This window comes from Columba livia, chromosome 6 (genome assembly GCF_036013475.1).
Source record: "Columba livia isolate bColLiv1 breed racing homer chromosome 6, bColLiv1.pat.W.v2, whole genome shotgun sequence".
Lineage (NCBI taxonomy): Eukaryota > Metazoa > Chordata > Aves > Columbiformes > Columbidae > Columba > Columba livia.
In genome coordinates, this window is record NC_088607.1 from 32853251 (window position 1) to 32869314 (window position 16064).

Here is a 16064-nt window from a genome sequence, read left to right on the forward strand (position 1 = left end):
TGAAAAAAAGATCAGAAAGGACAGTAACTTTTGGCTCCCAACTGAAGTTTTCCATCCTCAGCACAGATAGGAAGAACACTGCTGATGTTCCCTGATAACTGCAGGGCAGCATGTTCCAAGCCCAGCATCTGAATGGGCAAGAAGAAACTGTACACACTTACAAACCAGGCACATTACAGGCCTGGCACAGCCACCACTAGTGAATTTGAGTTGTGACAAATTATGCAACACACATGTATTCTTACACCCACAAAAGCCAAACACATACATGGTTTTAAGACTAGTGCATGGAAGAAAGGGCGTAGTGGATCAAAGCTGTCCATTTCATAACTCCATTGCACGTAACCCTAAGGGAAAACAGCACAGACAAACAGGTCTTATATTTATTAATCTAGCCAAGCAGAGGTGAGGAGAGATACAGCGATGTTCACAGGGGAATGTGGATCCTAGGATTACAATCTGTTATACTGGGAGGGCTAGGATCAGAAGCCAGGGAGAAGAAAAGTGTTGACAAACCATTTAGTTGATTTGCAATGGTGCTGTCAGGATGATAGAAAGATAAACTACCCTCCAAGTTAACAAGTTATGTAGTCAGAAATATTTGAGGGAAGACATTAAGAAATAAATGTAAATCAAAAGGTATAGGGAAAGAAAACCCCAAAGACATCAACAATCTGGGAAAAATCACTAACAAGTGCAAGGCAGATGGCCAAATCTTGTGATACAGGTAGAAAGATAGTCTACTTCGTTCAGTAGAACAAGAAAGTCTGGATGACTAGAAATAAGAAAGATGATGAAAATGGAAAGAGAGGCATTAATTAAAGAAAACATTATGCCGATCCTGCATAAAGTTTCAAAGATTGCACACATGCTGATCGGAGGAATAGGATTGCTATAAGTTTGGAGACAATTTCAAAATGTCACTCCTTGATACCAGGGATAAAGGTAGAATCTGCATGGAGACTGGATGTATTTGTCACTGTTCCATCTGATTATGGTCTTGGAAAAATTACATGGAAACAGATCTTGCAATATACTGAATATAAGGAGAACTGCAAAATGTACAGATGAACTCGAGGAACAAAAATTAAATAGTAAAAAGAACATAGGTTAAAATACACGCTGCAGAAAACTGACAGTAGGAATTATTTCAGAAAAAAGAAAAAAGAGGAGGATAGGTATATTGAATAAAACGGAGGCAAAGGCTGGCACCCATCATCGCCATGACACTTGCATTACATCTCACTTCCAAGTGCAGAGTCCAATTTGGGAGAAGGCAAGTAGCAGAAAATTCTCTTCATAGGGAAAAAAAGGCTTCTTTCTTTCGCAAGTTCCTGTGTCAGTAGCCATTTTATGGGGCTGCCAATCATGGCAAATCAACTGAAAAGCCAGATCATTTTCTAAAGCATCTACCTTCCTAGAGAAAGATTTTAAAGTTGACTGTGTACAATCCAGCTGCTGCTTTTAATCTTTCCCTGACAACAGTAGTTGTTTTATTACTTTGACAGTCATTTTTAGCCCATGAATAGTACCACAGTCCTTGTAAGATAGGAAAATTCTTTTGATCTACAATTTCATAAGGTTTAGCAATGGACAAAGGATTTTTCCGGTATACTTGATCACACATTTGCTGAAGTTTAGGCTTAGAGCAAATAAAAAGGCACTGAGCTACCCATTTGGCGAAACACAAAAATCCTTTTTGATGAATAATGACTGCCTGAAAAAAAAAAGAATTTATTATAAAAATACTACCTATTAATAGAAAATTAAGAACAAGGTTACTCTTGAAATAGCTTTGATATGTTGCCAAAATCACTTTTTACTTTCACACTATTTTAATAGTATAATCTAGAGGATAGAAAATATGGATGCAGGACAGGCGTTGTGTATAAGCAGCAAAAAGGAAGGCATTTCAAGCTGTCTGTAACAACTAAGAGAAACTGGGAGAAGACTCAGGCAGGCACGGAGCAGTTTTCCAGCATAATGGTTTGTTCTATTTGCTCTACAAAGAACTGTATGTTTTGTGCAGTCTAAAATACTGTATAAACTCCGAAATAAAATATATTTCCAAACAAGAATACAGGCCATTCAGCAACCATTTGGAGTGAAAAAGTAATTGAAAATTATAAAATCTGTAATTTTTATTGGTACAGGCTGCAGTGCTTTGAGCACTTAGACATATGTTTAACTTCATACAGATGTGCATCCCATTTTCTTGTCCTGTTCGCACTAGAACCCATTCTATTTTTTCCTTCTGTGTAAGGAATTAAAACAGAAAACCTGTGTGATATTAAAATGTGAGGACAATGTTTCTAGGGCAGCTATCAATTTGGCAGCTAGTCAACTGAGTACGTGTCTACCTATGAGGAACATTTAGGTAAGTTGCTGAACTGAAGTCTAACTCCTTTGAGTTCTTTCTAAAATAAACGTGCAGCAGAGGGTGTGTGTATATATATACGGATACATATATACACACATACATATATATATATTAAAGTAATTGAACTGATGAAGCCTGATTGAGTTTCCTTTGAAAACTAAGTCCATTGTCGCTGCCAATTTCCGTAAAGACGTTCCGTTCTAAAAATCCACACCAAGTTTAAATTTTAAACAGGGTAAAAGGAAAATATTATCTTTTTTTTGCTGGATGCAGTTAGAAATCAATCATCTTGATACTTAAATTGTCAGAAGGAAATAAAAGGAGGACTAAAGAAAGAACAGGACATCCTCCCTATAGTGTTCAATTGTTCATATATCTGTAATATTTCTTATAATAAGTCTGTTTCAGAAGACAAAAACATTGGATTGCATACCTTTTGCCAGACAGCTTTTCTTTATAATCTCTTGAAATTTCCACAGAATTCCCCCAAATCACATTTTCTGGCAAAATACCAGCCTGACTCCTACAGTCTAACATTCACAACACAAATATTTCACTTCAGTATTTTCAGATAAACCACCACCCTTCGGTTTGACTACATAAAAATATTGAGATGTCTGTGCAATAATTAAAAACCCCAGAAGTCATCCACAACCAGTCAAAACTGACCCCAGTGTCACTGACCTTGAAAAATCAGCTCTCAGTGCAAGGAGAGATCTTCACCTCTGTTTCTCCAATTTTCAAGGCTCATCCTTGCTCTAAACACTTACAAGTTAAATTTTCAGCCCCACTGTGTTGAGATAATGCACATGTCTGAGCTTTGCATATGCAAGGAGTTTTTTCTTTTTCTTCTTTCCTCCAGATTAGGAAGACTCAGAGGAAAGAATGTGCCCTCTGTTGTCTGTTAATTAGGTTCAGAAGTTCCTACAGAACATCAACCTCTTGCATCAGACCATGCCTTGACTTATGCCCTGCCCACCATTTGTCCACTCAGCCCTGTTGACTGAGTTATCCCTGCCCTTCTTGACTCTTGGACTTTCCCTTGGAGACCTCAGTCCGCTAAAGAGGGAAGGATAGATTTACTGCAGAAACACAGCCCCATGTTTCTGCATCCTTCCTGCCACACCTTGCAACACACTTAAGACAATGAAAATTTAAAAGCACAAGCAGAGTTGTGCTCTGATAATCCACGCAAATAACTAAAAAGAGGTCTGGCTCCAAAACCTCCTGAAGCCAGGAGCAATTGCCCCCCACAAAAGATGCAGTTGCTGACTGATCCCAGCGCAGCAATGGCTGGGGAGTTCCTGCTAACCCTGGCTGTCACCAGCTCCCACCGTGCAGCTCACGTGCAGGTCATTGCATGTGCGAGGCAGCAGCTTCACAAGGCCTGCGGAAACTTTGTGTGAACAGGACTGGTCAAGCTTCAGGGTGCAGAAACTACCCCACCAGGACCATTCTGCTGTCTATAGTGATTTTTATTTAACTGATGATCTACATCTGCAAAAGCATCAACTTGTCAACAAATTATTCATCTAAAAGCTTGTTCCATGCTTTCTGATTTCTAACACTGGCTTTCGGGATATTTCATCTAATAAATCTGGAGTAGGTATGAATAAGCAAATGTGGCATTATACTAAATTCATTAATTATGCACCAAGCTACACAGTGTTAGAAGTACACACAATACTGAGAGGTCATGGAAGATGTGTCTGCAAAAGCAAGAGATTATTATCTATGTGATGAGAAACCTCATTTCTTTTTTAGCTTCACTTGTTTGGGATGTTTTGGCTTAAAATGGATTAATAATTTCCAAGTTGCGATTGACTGATTTAGCATATGATATCTCTATCTGATATTTCTATGTTCTACACACTGTATCAAAGAACAGAATAAAGTTTTTTTAGTGTAGTATTCTGTCTCTGTTCATTTTTAAAATACAGCTATTACTCCATCATTCTGTGTGGGACCAGAGAAATAATACAGTCCTTTTCACCTTTGAAGGGGGAGAGAGAGAAAAAAGAAAGTTCCCTTCTCAACAAGGAATAAACAGCACAATCTGTTGTCATCACCACACTGACTCAGACCATCTCTTGTAGAAGGAGACAAATGTTGAAGCTTTTCTGCACAGCAGAGCAAATAATAAACAGAAGGCCCTCGTTAGCAGACAAAGCTTTTTGGGGAACAAAATAGTGACTGGGAAAACATTTGATTCCTAGATAGCCAGAGTTTCAGCCGTTGCCCCTAATTCAAAATGAAAGGAGAAGCCAAGAGATCTGGCACTAAGCTGTGCTTGTAAGGGCCCTTCTGCAAAACCTCTTTCAGGCATTGCAGGACAGTGTCTGCTTTCATTCAGGCTCAGCACCCTTACAACTCCTCATCTTCCTCTTTGATGTGACAGTGACTTCTGCAGCTATCACATTCCCCCACCTCCTTCTGGGGATGCTTGTTTTATTCTGGCTTCATTTACATTGTCTGAAGCATCAGCCAAGATTCAGCACTGTGGTACCAAGAGGTCTGTTGCAAAATGCAGGTTCGTGTTCTCTCAGTTTCATGGCAATCTATGAAAGAAATTAATGCTGATATCAAAAAAAGGTTTAAACAACCAAAGAAGTACCCCCATAGCAAATAACACCCTTGCACCTCACTTCTCTGTCATTCTCCCAGCAATCAGTCCTGATCAGGGTGTTGCAGCATCATTCCAACAGTTGGCGTAAGCACCATCAATTCCCCTTCCAGTTCCCATCTTCTCCCTGAAATGAGAAACTGCTTTGTATAACTGGAGATGAGGAGCATCCTCCTCTGGTAACAGATTCAGTATATATAAGGAAAAGGATTAAAAATAAAAAATAAGTCTGTAGCATTTCTATAGGTTATATGTATATAGCATTTGTGTGGATCTGCCTGTTATCCAAAATTTCTTACATGTAGCTAAGAGAGTATTTGGTTTGCAGGTTGGGTGGGTGGTTTCTCATACAAACATATGAAGCTGCATTACAGCTACAAATGTTTCTTTTGGACACATAAAACTAGAAGAGGATTAAAATATCTGTGCAAACCTTTTATGGTTGATGTTGTTAAGTCTTGCATTTGTGTAAACCCAACAGGCTAAAGTAGTATCCCCTCTGTTAAAACGCATGAGTTTTCTATGAACATTTCTATAAAGAGAGAAAAATGTCTGTATCCCTGATAAACTGACTATCAATATGAAACAAACCCAAGTGTTCAGAAAATTTTCAACAAATTAGGTGATATTGTGATACATATTAAGACCTCTTAGAAAGGAGAACATTTGTTGCTAATAAGCTTTCAAAACAAACTGGAATGTAGGGCTGCTGGATTTTTTTTTCCACCAATCAATTGTGGAGGAAAGTGCAGAATTTATATTAATCTTGCCCCTTAACACTTCTTGCTATGAGATTTCCTCACAGTCTATTTAAATTTAGTTTCACATATATCCCTTGAAAGTAGAAGTTTTTAAAACAAACCTGTGTCCCCTGTACTGAAAGGTGAAGTGGGCTATATTTAGAATCACCTTTGCAGAAAGGGAACACGTCAATAAATGCTCTGCATGGCCATTTGTGACAGAGGGTTATGTGTCTGCCAACGCAACCTACGTTTTTTATGCTAATAGTACAAGTCAGAATAAATATTACCTCCACTCATGTGACAGACCTTTGATAGAGCAGAATTGGCCTGGCTGATTAGGAGTACGTGCCAAACACAGATAATGGGGGAATCCCTTTGAGCAGCAGCACACAACCTCAGCAACCATAATGAGACCAATTTAACGAGCCTTCTGTTTTACAAGAGATATTAATTGCAGTCCTGTCACATAAGGTACAACTCAAGATAAAATACGTAAAAAGGAAGGAAATTGGATTTCATTCCATTTTTGCAACAATTCTAAATTTTCTTGCAAGATCATGAATCTCCCTGCTGCTGACCTAAATACTCTGGGTGTCTGTCATGCTGCCTTAGAACAACATGCATTGTCATGAATGCTGTTGAACACTAGGAGAATTTCAGGCTTTTTGTGGCGTTAAGATTTTTATTCTACCCTACGCAATTTTTGTTTGTTTGTATTGTAAAAACATAAAAAGAAGGCACCATTCCTGTGTATCCATCAACAAGAATGCTTCCTCATCTCTCGTCAGTATGATCATGATCTTGTAAATGCTTCTACAAGTGCTTCATTTGATGCTTCTTCAATGAGGCTCACAGGCTTACAGTTAAGCATACATGCAAGTGTTGTGCTGGAATGGAGTACAAATTACCTTCATGCAAGTAAATAAAAACTCCCAGTTCAGTGCTTCAATAGTTATATCCTCCTGCAGTTGCTCTTCATACTAGAATATATGCTCTCTGTTTGTGTATTATTTAAACTTTGTATTGCCAAAGCGTGTGCTCTCAGGCAGGGCTCCTTCGATCAAGGAAGAGGGCAGACCTGCCAGATGACAGATGCTCCTGGATGCTGCATGGCAGCGAGGATGCTCTCCCACGCTGCATCCTCACCTGTGAGCCAGAGCAGCTGCAGGCTGATCACCTGTGTATGGCAGACAATGAACAGTGGGTGCTGCCCGCATGTGCGTTGTGGCACTGAACGAGCCTCAGCCACCAAGTTGCACATCTGCTTGTGTTGGGGATTTGCCATTTAAATTAATTCTCACAAATACATTCTTTCTTCAGCAAAAGTAATGTGCTTCTGAACCAGATCTAGGTTGTCTTTTAACAATCAGTACACTTGCAATGTGGCTGCAAAGCTCTGACCATAATATATTTAGCCCTAAATATTCTCAAATTATATCAACATGGGAGAAACTCCATCCTTATTCCTAATCCAGCCATCAGGTTAGAAGAGTTTAGTTTGCTTAAAGATACCGCAATATCAGATTTGCAGACAGCCTTGTTGCTAAAGAGCTGAGCCTTAAATCTGCTCATAATCCTAAACCCCTTGTCCTGACAATATCAGGAACTCCAAAAATGTGACATGTACAACCTGTGAATGTATCTTGTACCTTGGTCATTAAAAGGCTTATTTTTTTTTTCTTTCCTGACTGGGAAGGAAATAAGTGAAGAAAAAGGAACGATGGCCTAGTTTTTCTACAAAATGTTTTAAGTGCTACATAGTCCAGTCAAGTCCAGGCTCACCAGCAGAGTTGTTATCTTAAGGGACTTTGGATGACATGTCAGGCAGCTTCTAAAAAGACTTTCCTTTCATACATTGGTGCCAGCAGTGAAGTCCACAATTTTCTGCAAAAAGTCTGCGTATTCAGGAAACATGGTACCGATAGCCAGCCATATGCATACTGCCGAATTCAAAGCACAGTGTCTGTCAGCCAAACGAAACAAAACATTGAAACACACTTTTGAAAGTCTGGTCTTATTCAGTAAAACATTTGCAAACTTTTGAACACATCTCAGAGAGACAGTGAATCCTAAATCCCATCCTCAAGAAGAGACTCAGAGCCACATTTGGCCCAAAGATGCAAATATGTTCTAACCTGGTTTCTCAGAAGTATCTTGGAGTCCTAATTCATATTTTAGAAGTCCCAGCTGGAGTTTATCTGCATTTTAGGAACCTCAATAACTTTACAAATCCTGTCCAAAGAGTTTCATTTGCTTCTGAAAAGAGGTGCTTTAAAAATTGTAAATATGTAATTCACAGTAATAGAACCTCAGCACGTACTCACATACCTGTTGGACCAGAAAGCAAGTCTGACACTGGAAAAAGCAGCTCTTTACTGCTTGTATGGAAATTCTGAGATCATTCCAGGTGACCCTGTGCAGAGATAAAAAAAACAACAGAGTTTTTGTGGGGTTTTTTTTCTTACAATCAGAAAAAAATGCCTAAAATACACAGATGTGAGAATGTTTGCTCATAAAATTATTGAATAATCTTTTCATAATGTGGTGGTTTTGTTTGGTTTTTTTTTTAATATTTCCATTAATGGAAAATAGTTCCATCATCTGAACACTGATAATATCCTTTCTGAGATTATTAATTTAATTTTTTGGAAAAGTACATATAAGCTACTCAATTAAATACAGGAAGTTCTCTTCTAGCAACCCCCTTCCACGTTCTGAACATGAAAGAGTATATTAGAATATTGATAGTCCATTGAAATATTTTAATGTTGGAAAATATATTAGTTTTCAGTAATTATAATGACTCATCAAAAAAAGATAAAAAATAAAAGAATATATTAACTCATTTTGCTTGCCTTTTGTACTGTCACATCATGAGCAAATAAGAGCCTCACGTACAGAAAAGCAGCATTTGCTCTTTCCTGCAGGGAGATCACTCACCCACCAAGCTGGGACGGACCCTTTTCTGTGACCTCTGTGAAAGTCACCCCGGCTCCTGTGCAGTTAACAAGTTCTGAAGATCATCCTTTGTCTTGGTGCCTCTGGTCACATACTGGCAATGGAGTCTGCTAAACCAGAATTAATCAAACAAACTACTCCAAACTTTAATCTTTTATACAACAGCCAGTGCAACAGAGAGTGTAATCTCATAAGTCCCACATTTTTATGCATTCAGCAGAAGAAATATATGTATGACAGATTGCCTTCACTGTGATCAACACGCCAATTGATATTTTCACCTTGTTGCAAGATAGCTGCTTCCTAAACCAAGCACCTATGAGTAAATAATAGCAAGGACAGACATGTCCTCTCATATTGAACTTCAAGGACCGCGATAAAACCTGGGAGTATCCAGAAAACAAGCCTTCCAGCATATAGGAAAATTAAATTTACAAATCACCAACACAGACCTGCCAGACAAACATCTAGACTTCTCAGGATCAGTGTTAAAATGACACAAAGTGGTGCTCCCTGAGCTGGGCAAGGAATGTGGGAAGGTGTCAGATGCACCCTGGTGTTTTCATATGGCTTGTCCAGGACCTCTGAAACACCTCAGGTGAACACGTACCTGACATCCTCTTGACACTTTAGTTTGCTCTCCCTGCGTGCCATCAGCTCTCTGGGACTCTATGAACAGCAAAAGCTCCAGAAGCCCCCGTTGCAAGGTAGCAGCTGCAACAGATGAAGACATCTAGTTATTGGTTTATGCACCTCCTCCTTCTAGCAAACATCCCGAATTCACAGTTCAGGCCAAACCCTTCCTTCCTTGCTAAAGTTAAAGGTAATGGTTAATGCCCAGGCCAGCAGTGCAAAACAAGTCTGGTACCCTGGGGTAAGAGATTTCGCATGAGTTGAAGAGTGTGTGTGAAAATTGCTGTTACCTAGTCTCCTCTCGGCTACTGTTAAAGGAAGGTGCTTGTTATTCCAGGGGAAATTAGAATACTTCAAGCTCATAAAGTATTTAAAATGCAAGTACTTCAAAAAGACAGGCTACAACTGAAGTTTTCAGCAACGGCTTTCAGAGCCCCACCCTCAGCAAAGCAGAAAGAAAAGAAATGGGAACTCAGCATTTCTCACAAAATAGGGCTGTGGAAAACCCCCAGGCCAAAAATACTCTTCAGAGATCCTCGGAGAACATAAAAGATCAAAACTCCAACCTCAGCCCTGTGTATCTGAATTGCTAATAGATGCTCAGTACTGTCTCCATCTGCAGCATCACACAACGAGGATTAGAGGGAATGATGTTTTTAAGGAAAGGGAGTGTTTCACATCGCCAGAAGCATCTTCAAGACTCAGACTCAAAATTATGATATAGCATTTTCTGTCTTGCCCTGTACAAGCTTTTCCAATCACCAGTTTATGAACAGCTACACCAATACTGCGCTGGTCTCCTGTGCTAAGTAACAATGGCACATTGCAAAACTACAAAGGCTTGTCCTGTCCATTTAACCAGCGTGTCACACGGAGACAAAGCATAATGCAGCCCTGTGAAAAGTCCACCCACAAACTTCATTTCACACTATAGAATGAGGCACTTGAGTTCTCTGTCTTCCTCCTCTCACATGAGTTCACACGACAACAACTTAAACGTTTTAGAGACTGCAGAATACAGCCTTCCAAAAAGTTGCCTGCTTAAAAGAAATAATAATTTAAAAGATTTCAGTCTACCTTGCTATTTCTTTCATGTTCAAAACTGTTGTGTTCAGCTCAGTTTAAAATGTAAATAAAACAATAACAAAGAGCAGTTGTCATTGAAGGGAAAAGCCATGACATCTTATTAAAACCAACACTAGGGAATTTGAATCCACAGGGCTTTAAAGTGAATCTAAAATGCTATTACTAGAAATATAATCTTTAGCATTACTGAAACATAGTGCCTTAAATTGGAGATAAAGTTTAAAAAACATTGTGGTATTTGTTATCAAACAGGAGATACTTATTTTAGCAATTTAACCCACAACAAAACATCCATTATACTGACAGAGTAATACCAAAAAGGATACCCCCGCTCCTTGCACACACACACATGCACATATACAAACACACACTCATCTTACCCAAAGCCATATAGGTCCAAAAGGAGGGGCTACAAGAGCAACAAAATCAAATATTAACTGTCAGAAGAAGACATCCCTCAGCAAAGGTATATTTGGAAAATTGTGTTATGTTGCTACCATGGTCTGTTGATGGGACTACACAACAGAGGTACTGGCACAGCAAAAAGAAATTAAAAGGAAGGGATAGTGAAGAGAATTTAAAACCACTATTTCAGGAGTGTGTTTTCCCCAAGCAGAGTGGTAGAAAATAGTGAGAACTGTAGTTAAGCAATCAAAAATTCCTGGAAAAAGTCCCATTCCTATTTGGTTTATTCAGAGTTTATAAGTCCCAAAATAACTCTTTTAAGCATTGAATTTTATAATCAATTAATTATAATTAATTAATTTTCTGGGAACTACAACAAACCTGGAACTATTTTCTTAAATGAGGAGACAGCTGATGGCTCAGTTTTCCCAACACTGCTCATCCTGAGCCTTTCTGAAAATTCATTGACAAATTTCCCCATCAGAATTGGTGCATATACCCCACGCAGCAGAGTCTCAGCACTGTTTTAATAGTCATGAAAAAATGGAAAATATATCTGCAAAGGAAAGGAAGGACAATAGCTTTATGTTAAATGTCATGCAAACAACTAAGCAGATCCTGCATGACATTGAACATTTTCACCTGCTGGCAAGGTGGATCCAAAGGCACAGATGAGAGACTTTTGCCTGAACGCACTTCTTCTGGATGTTACTCCAACAACGGTTATATCCAGAAAATTCTTTAGCTAAGCACAATCAGTACTAAACATGGTATTTCCAGTAACAGTCTGAAGAAGATTAAAATCAGTTGGCAATTCTGTTAAGTCACCTGTATTGATGTTAAGGTCACTTAGTTTAAGCACAGGTGCTGCTCCTTTGATTTTACAGGGGTATTTGCCAGATTAAGGACTGCAGGAGTCAACAGACATACCAGTCTTCACAACCAGGAGAAAGAACCCATCTAAGCATTGTGGTTAAATGGGGCCTTTAAGACCCAGCTCTTGGACATGCAGGTGAGGGTGAGCACAATGAAATTACGGTAACAAACCTTGTGCAGATACGGCTGGAGTAGGATACATCCCCCAGAGCCAGCTGAAAGCTGCAGAGAGCCAGATGGGAGATCTTCCAGACAGCATAATCACACTCTCCTCTCAACAAAAGAAAATGAAGAAAATGTTGAAGTTGCCAGGTGAAATTTCAAGGAGGTGACAGTCCTCCTCAGCTGAAGTCATTGAACAAAACTGCAGGGATTAAAAACAGCTTACATAGGTGCTTCCAAAAAATTAAGCCAGAAGACTGTGATGGAAGCACGATGAAATGTTTGTTGTCGTTTTAGGAATACATTTGAAAAAAAAAATAAAAGAGTGGTAAAATAAATCAACAAATTAATCACCATCGACTTTCCTTCCTCATGATTACATGACCCACACAATTTGAGAAGGGAAAGGGTTCCTCTGACCCCAAGCTGTTAAGACACTACCTTGCAAATAAGAACTCTCTCTTTTTATTGTAATGGGTCTTGACATTGACATTGTCATGTTAATTTTCCAAATTCAGTCCAACTATTTGCTTGAATTGAAGCAGCAAAGCATCAGCCACCAGCTGGAAAAAAAAGGTGAAGCACCAACCACCAACTAAGCCCATGAAACACAAAAGCTGCCCTTTTATGGTCAGTGTTCCCTGTACTTTTCTTCCTTTTACCAAAATTCATGGTCTGATCTAGGAATAATGTAGACTAGCTAAATTGTAAGTTACCTGCTTGTTTTAAGGAGGAAAAAAAAAAAAAAAGAGGAACCTTTAAAAAAAAAAGAAAACACTGAATCATTTGAGAAATAATGCTTCTCAAAGAAAGCAAGATAAAATTTATCACAGCTAAAGTAAATTGGCAGAGGACTTGGCTGTAAGAAAGACAACCCTCTAAGCATGAAGTTTCCCATTCTGTCAGTTCAGGGATGTAGTTGCCACTGCCTGCTCCCCATTTGGGAAGGGCTTTGAAGCAGGGGAGCAGAAGAACTGAGAGCAGCTTGTAAATGGGAGCCAAAGAGGAATGCAAGGACTACATGCTGCATATTGGTATCTGCTGAAGATGGATGGAAGTGGATTGAATGAGCACACAGACACATCTGCCAAGCCAAGCATAGAAGAAACAGAAAAATGTAAAAAGTCACTATTGTATTTTGTATGTTTTTTAAAAGTGCCTTGCTGATGCAGGCCCCAAAGATGAGGAGAGAGTAATTGCTGTCTGTCTTTGTAAACAGGAATTTTGATATCTTTGGAAGGCTCAGGAGTGGTCCAAAAACCTTGGGGAAGGTTTTCACCTACCTTGTTTTACCTCCATCTTTCTCACATACACTGTCAGTCTCCTGCAGGGTTACAGCCAGCTGCTTATGTGTCATGCTTGATTAGATACATAAGAAAACAGGACTTTGTTCCAAACACAGGAGGAGTCAGGCATGAAGCTGCAAGAGGAGGTCGCAAGGAATGAGCATGAAATACTCTTGTGCTGGCTTGCCTCATCTCACGGGTTGCACTTGCAGAGGCTGAGTCCTGCTTTCTATTCCTACAGGTGAGAGGCTGATCTTGCAGCAGGAGTACGGCATCAGGCTGCTGCTTTAAGCCATCAGCAATCCCAGACTGCTGTTTTCAAGAACACCATTGCTGTCCCACCACCCTTCCTAGGGAAAGATACGTCTTTGTTACAGATCGATTACTAAGAGCACGAGAGCTAAGCAATACATACATTTACACAAATCACACATTGTGTGAATGCAAAGGTTTGGTTCAATCAAAGGCAGCAGCCTCAGAGGGAACCAGATGGGGACATGAATAGGCTGAAATTAATGACTCACGGAGATCCAGTAGAATTCAGCATCATGTAGTGTCTCTAAGTTTGCAAACAAGTGTCTCCAGAAGATAACAAGCATTATCATCAGCAGCAAAGCAAGGGGCAAGAAATTTTATTGTAACCTGTAAATCAAACGTCAAAGGTCTTACGAGGCCACTGATGGCAGGTGGGCATTTAACAGAAATGTGATACTGTACACCTGATATAAAAAAGCTCTCTTAATCTCTTCTTTCACATGCATAAGTAACTCACAGTGCATGGAAATGTCATATCTCTAGTAAACAATTCATTTAAAATCATTTATGTACAGCAGAAAATGTATTTTAATGGTACTTTTCTAAAGGTCAGATAATGCAAAGAAAAACAGATAAAACTGAGACAAAATCTTACCCAAGTGATAATTTGTGTCTCCTACTAATAGCTTATATAACATAATGGTGTTTTTTTTTTTAAAAAAAAAAAAAAAAGCATTACATAAGTGAGAAGGAATAAGTAGCATAGTAGGGTCAAGATCAAGACTCATGAAATTCCCATTAAGGCAGTGCATCCCAAGTTTACTCTTGCATAAAACAGCATAACAGAGATTACACTAGGGTGGAGTATAGAGTATACAAGTATATCAATTTGTTATAACATAAAAGTATAATATTCTCTTTTCAGTACAGAAGTGCTAAACCATAGGATTTGGCTACAGATCTGATTTCCATTCTCATTGTACTGTGGAAAAGGCCACATCCTATGCTTTGACCAGGTCATTTCAGGACATAACATGAGAACTAATTATGAAATTCACTTTCCAAAACCCTCAGTACCCAGAAGTCAGAGGAGCTCTGAATTTACAGGCCTACCCCTATTCCATAGCTTGCCTTCAAAAGTTGCTATCAGGTCAGGACAAGTTTGTTCTTCTGATGTACACGTGACAGTGCCTGGTATCACATATACATTTATGTGTTGGACAGGCCACACTTTCCAACAATGTGCTTGCATTTTCCCTCCATCCCTAGACAGCACAAGCAAAATGTACACACATGCACCAGGGCAAATTCAGCTTAGCAACAGAAGCTAACAGAACCTGAAAAGCCAAGTCATTATTTCCAAGCAGGTAACAGGAAAAATATCACCTCCCTGGCCTTCCTATGTCATGCTGGTATACACATACACACATACATCCTGGAGAGTTTAGAATAATTTTAAGGGAAATTTTGCTTCTACTTTCTATTTGTTAGTGTGTTTCTGACCTGCACTACAGCACCATTAATTCTAGCAATCCAAGATGTTCTCTCTTTCTGGAAGAAACAGCAAGACGTGCTAAATACAGTGTACACTTACTAGCTGTGTGGTGGCTTCTCAAACAGCAATAACCATAATAAAGTTGTCAAATCTTCCTTCTCACTTCTTGTTTGACACTATAACTGTCTCTACCATCTCAAGTTATTGTAGTGGGTAAAAGTCACAGCAAATAGCTCCTGTAATTATCAGCATGTTTATGCATTCCCAGATACATCTATCCCCCGGATTTCCAATAATATTCCCAAAGAGTTGAATCTGAAAAATAAATAAAATGTTTTAAACCATAAAGAATGCCAATTGCCTCCTTACAGTCTGCGCAGGCTCTAGAGAGTTGGAGATTTTTTATTTCTGCCCTCAAAGACAAAGGGCTTGGATATGCATCTGGCAATAGGAGCAGAGGGTTCCTATCCCCCTGGCTCTGAGGAGAACTCAGTCTCCTGCAAAAACAGGGTTAATCTCACGCAGTAGCTTGCTTCCCCTGGTGCCACGCACTTTGCCTGACGTTGTGCAGACACTGGCTGAGTCATCCAGCAGTCATGTGGCAAACACCTTCTTGGAGACTTCCAGAGGAGAACACTGATGCATCTTTACTGCGCCGTGCTGCCTGCACAGTCAGGGCCATGTGCTGGTGCCTGCACTGGATCTATCGGAGATGTTGATCAAGGTGTCTCTTAGCCATCTCAACTCCTTGCCATATCAGGGTTGTTCCTTATTGGAGACTTGCACACCTAGAAATCAATCAAATTTTGTACTTTCTCACAACCTTCAGTGGGATATCACTGCTGAATCATTCTACAGTGAGCATCATCATAAATGCTTCAGTTGCTGAAATACCTATCTGCATCTATTATCCTCTTTGGGGTGTTTTAAAGATGCATCATGGTCCATCATTGCCATTCCCTGGAGCACATGCTTCAATGTTTTGAGAGTTTGTCAAACAAGCCAAGACTACAAGGTTCCTAAGTTCCTAATGCTGTGGTCTGCCCCACAAAAAAAGCAGAAGAGATGTTTCTGGAGAGCTGCATGCAAGGCAGCATCTCAGCAGGCAAGTTTATCACACACCACTTCCCCTTACAGCGAGCATCCAGACAACAGTGGTGTG

The 16064-nt window shown here is 39.5% G+C and overlaps 1 long non-coding RNA gene across 6 annotated transcripts in view; it reads right to left on the reverse strand.

Annotated features, from left to right (window-relative positions):
* The window catches only part of LOC110356929 (uncharacterized), a 72177-nt gene that overhangs the window by 11564 nt on the left and 44549 nt on the right, over positions 1-16064 (reverse strand). For 2 of the 6 annotated variants that reach the window (XR_010473648.1, XR_010473643.1), the window contains exons 2-7: positions 9315-13794; positions 8687-8811; positions 8075-8159; positions 7529-7709; positions 5021-5130; positions 4808-4938 (exon numbers count right to left, since the gene is read on the reverse strand). This is a non-coding gene — a long non-coding RNA (uncharacterized LOC110356929). The remainder of the gene's footprint in view (positions 1-4807; positions 4939-5020; positions 5131-7528; positions 7710-8074; positions 8160-8686; positions 8812-9314; positions 13795-16064) is intronic. The other 4 variants (XR_010473645.1, XR_010473644.1, XR_010473646.1 and 1 more) reach the window with 4 other exon arrangements.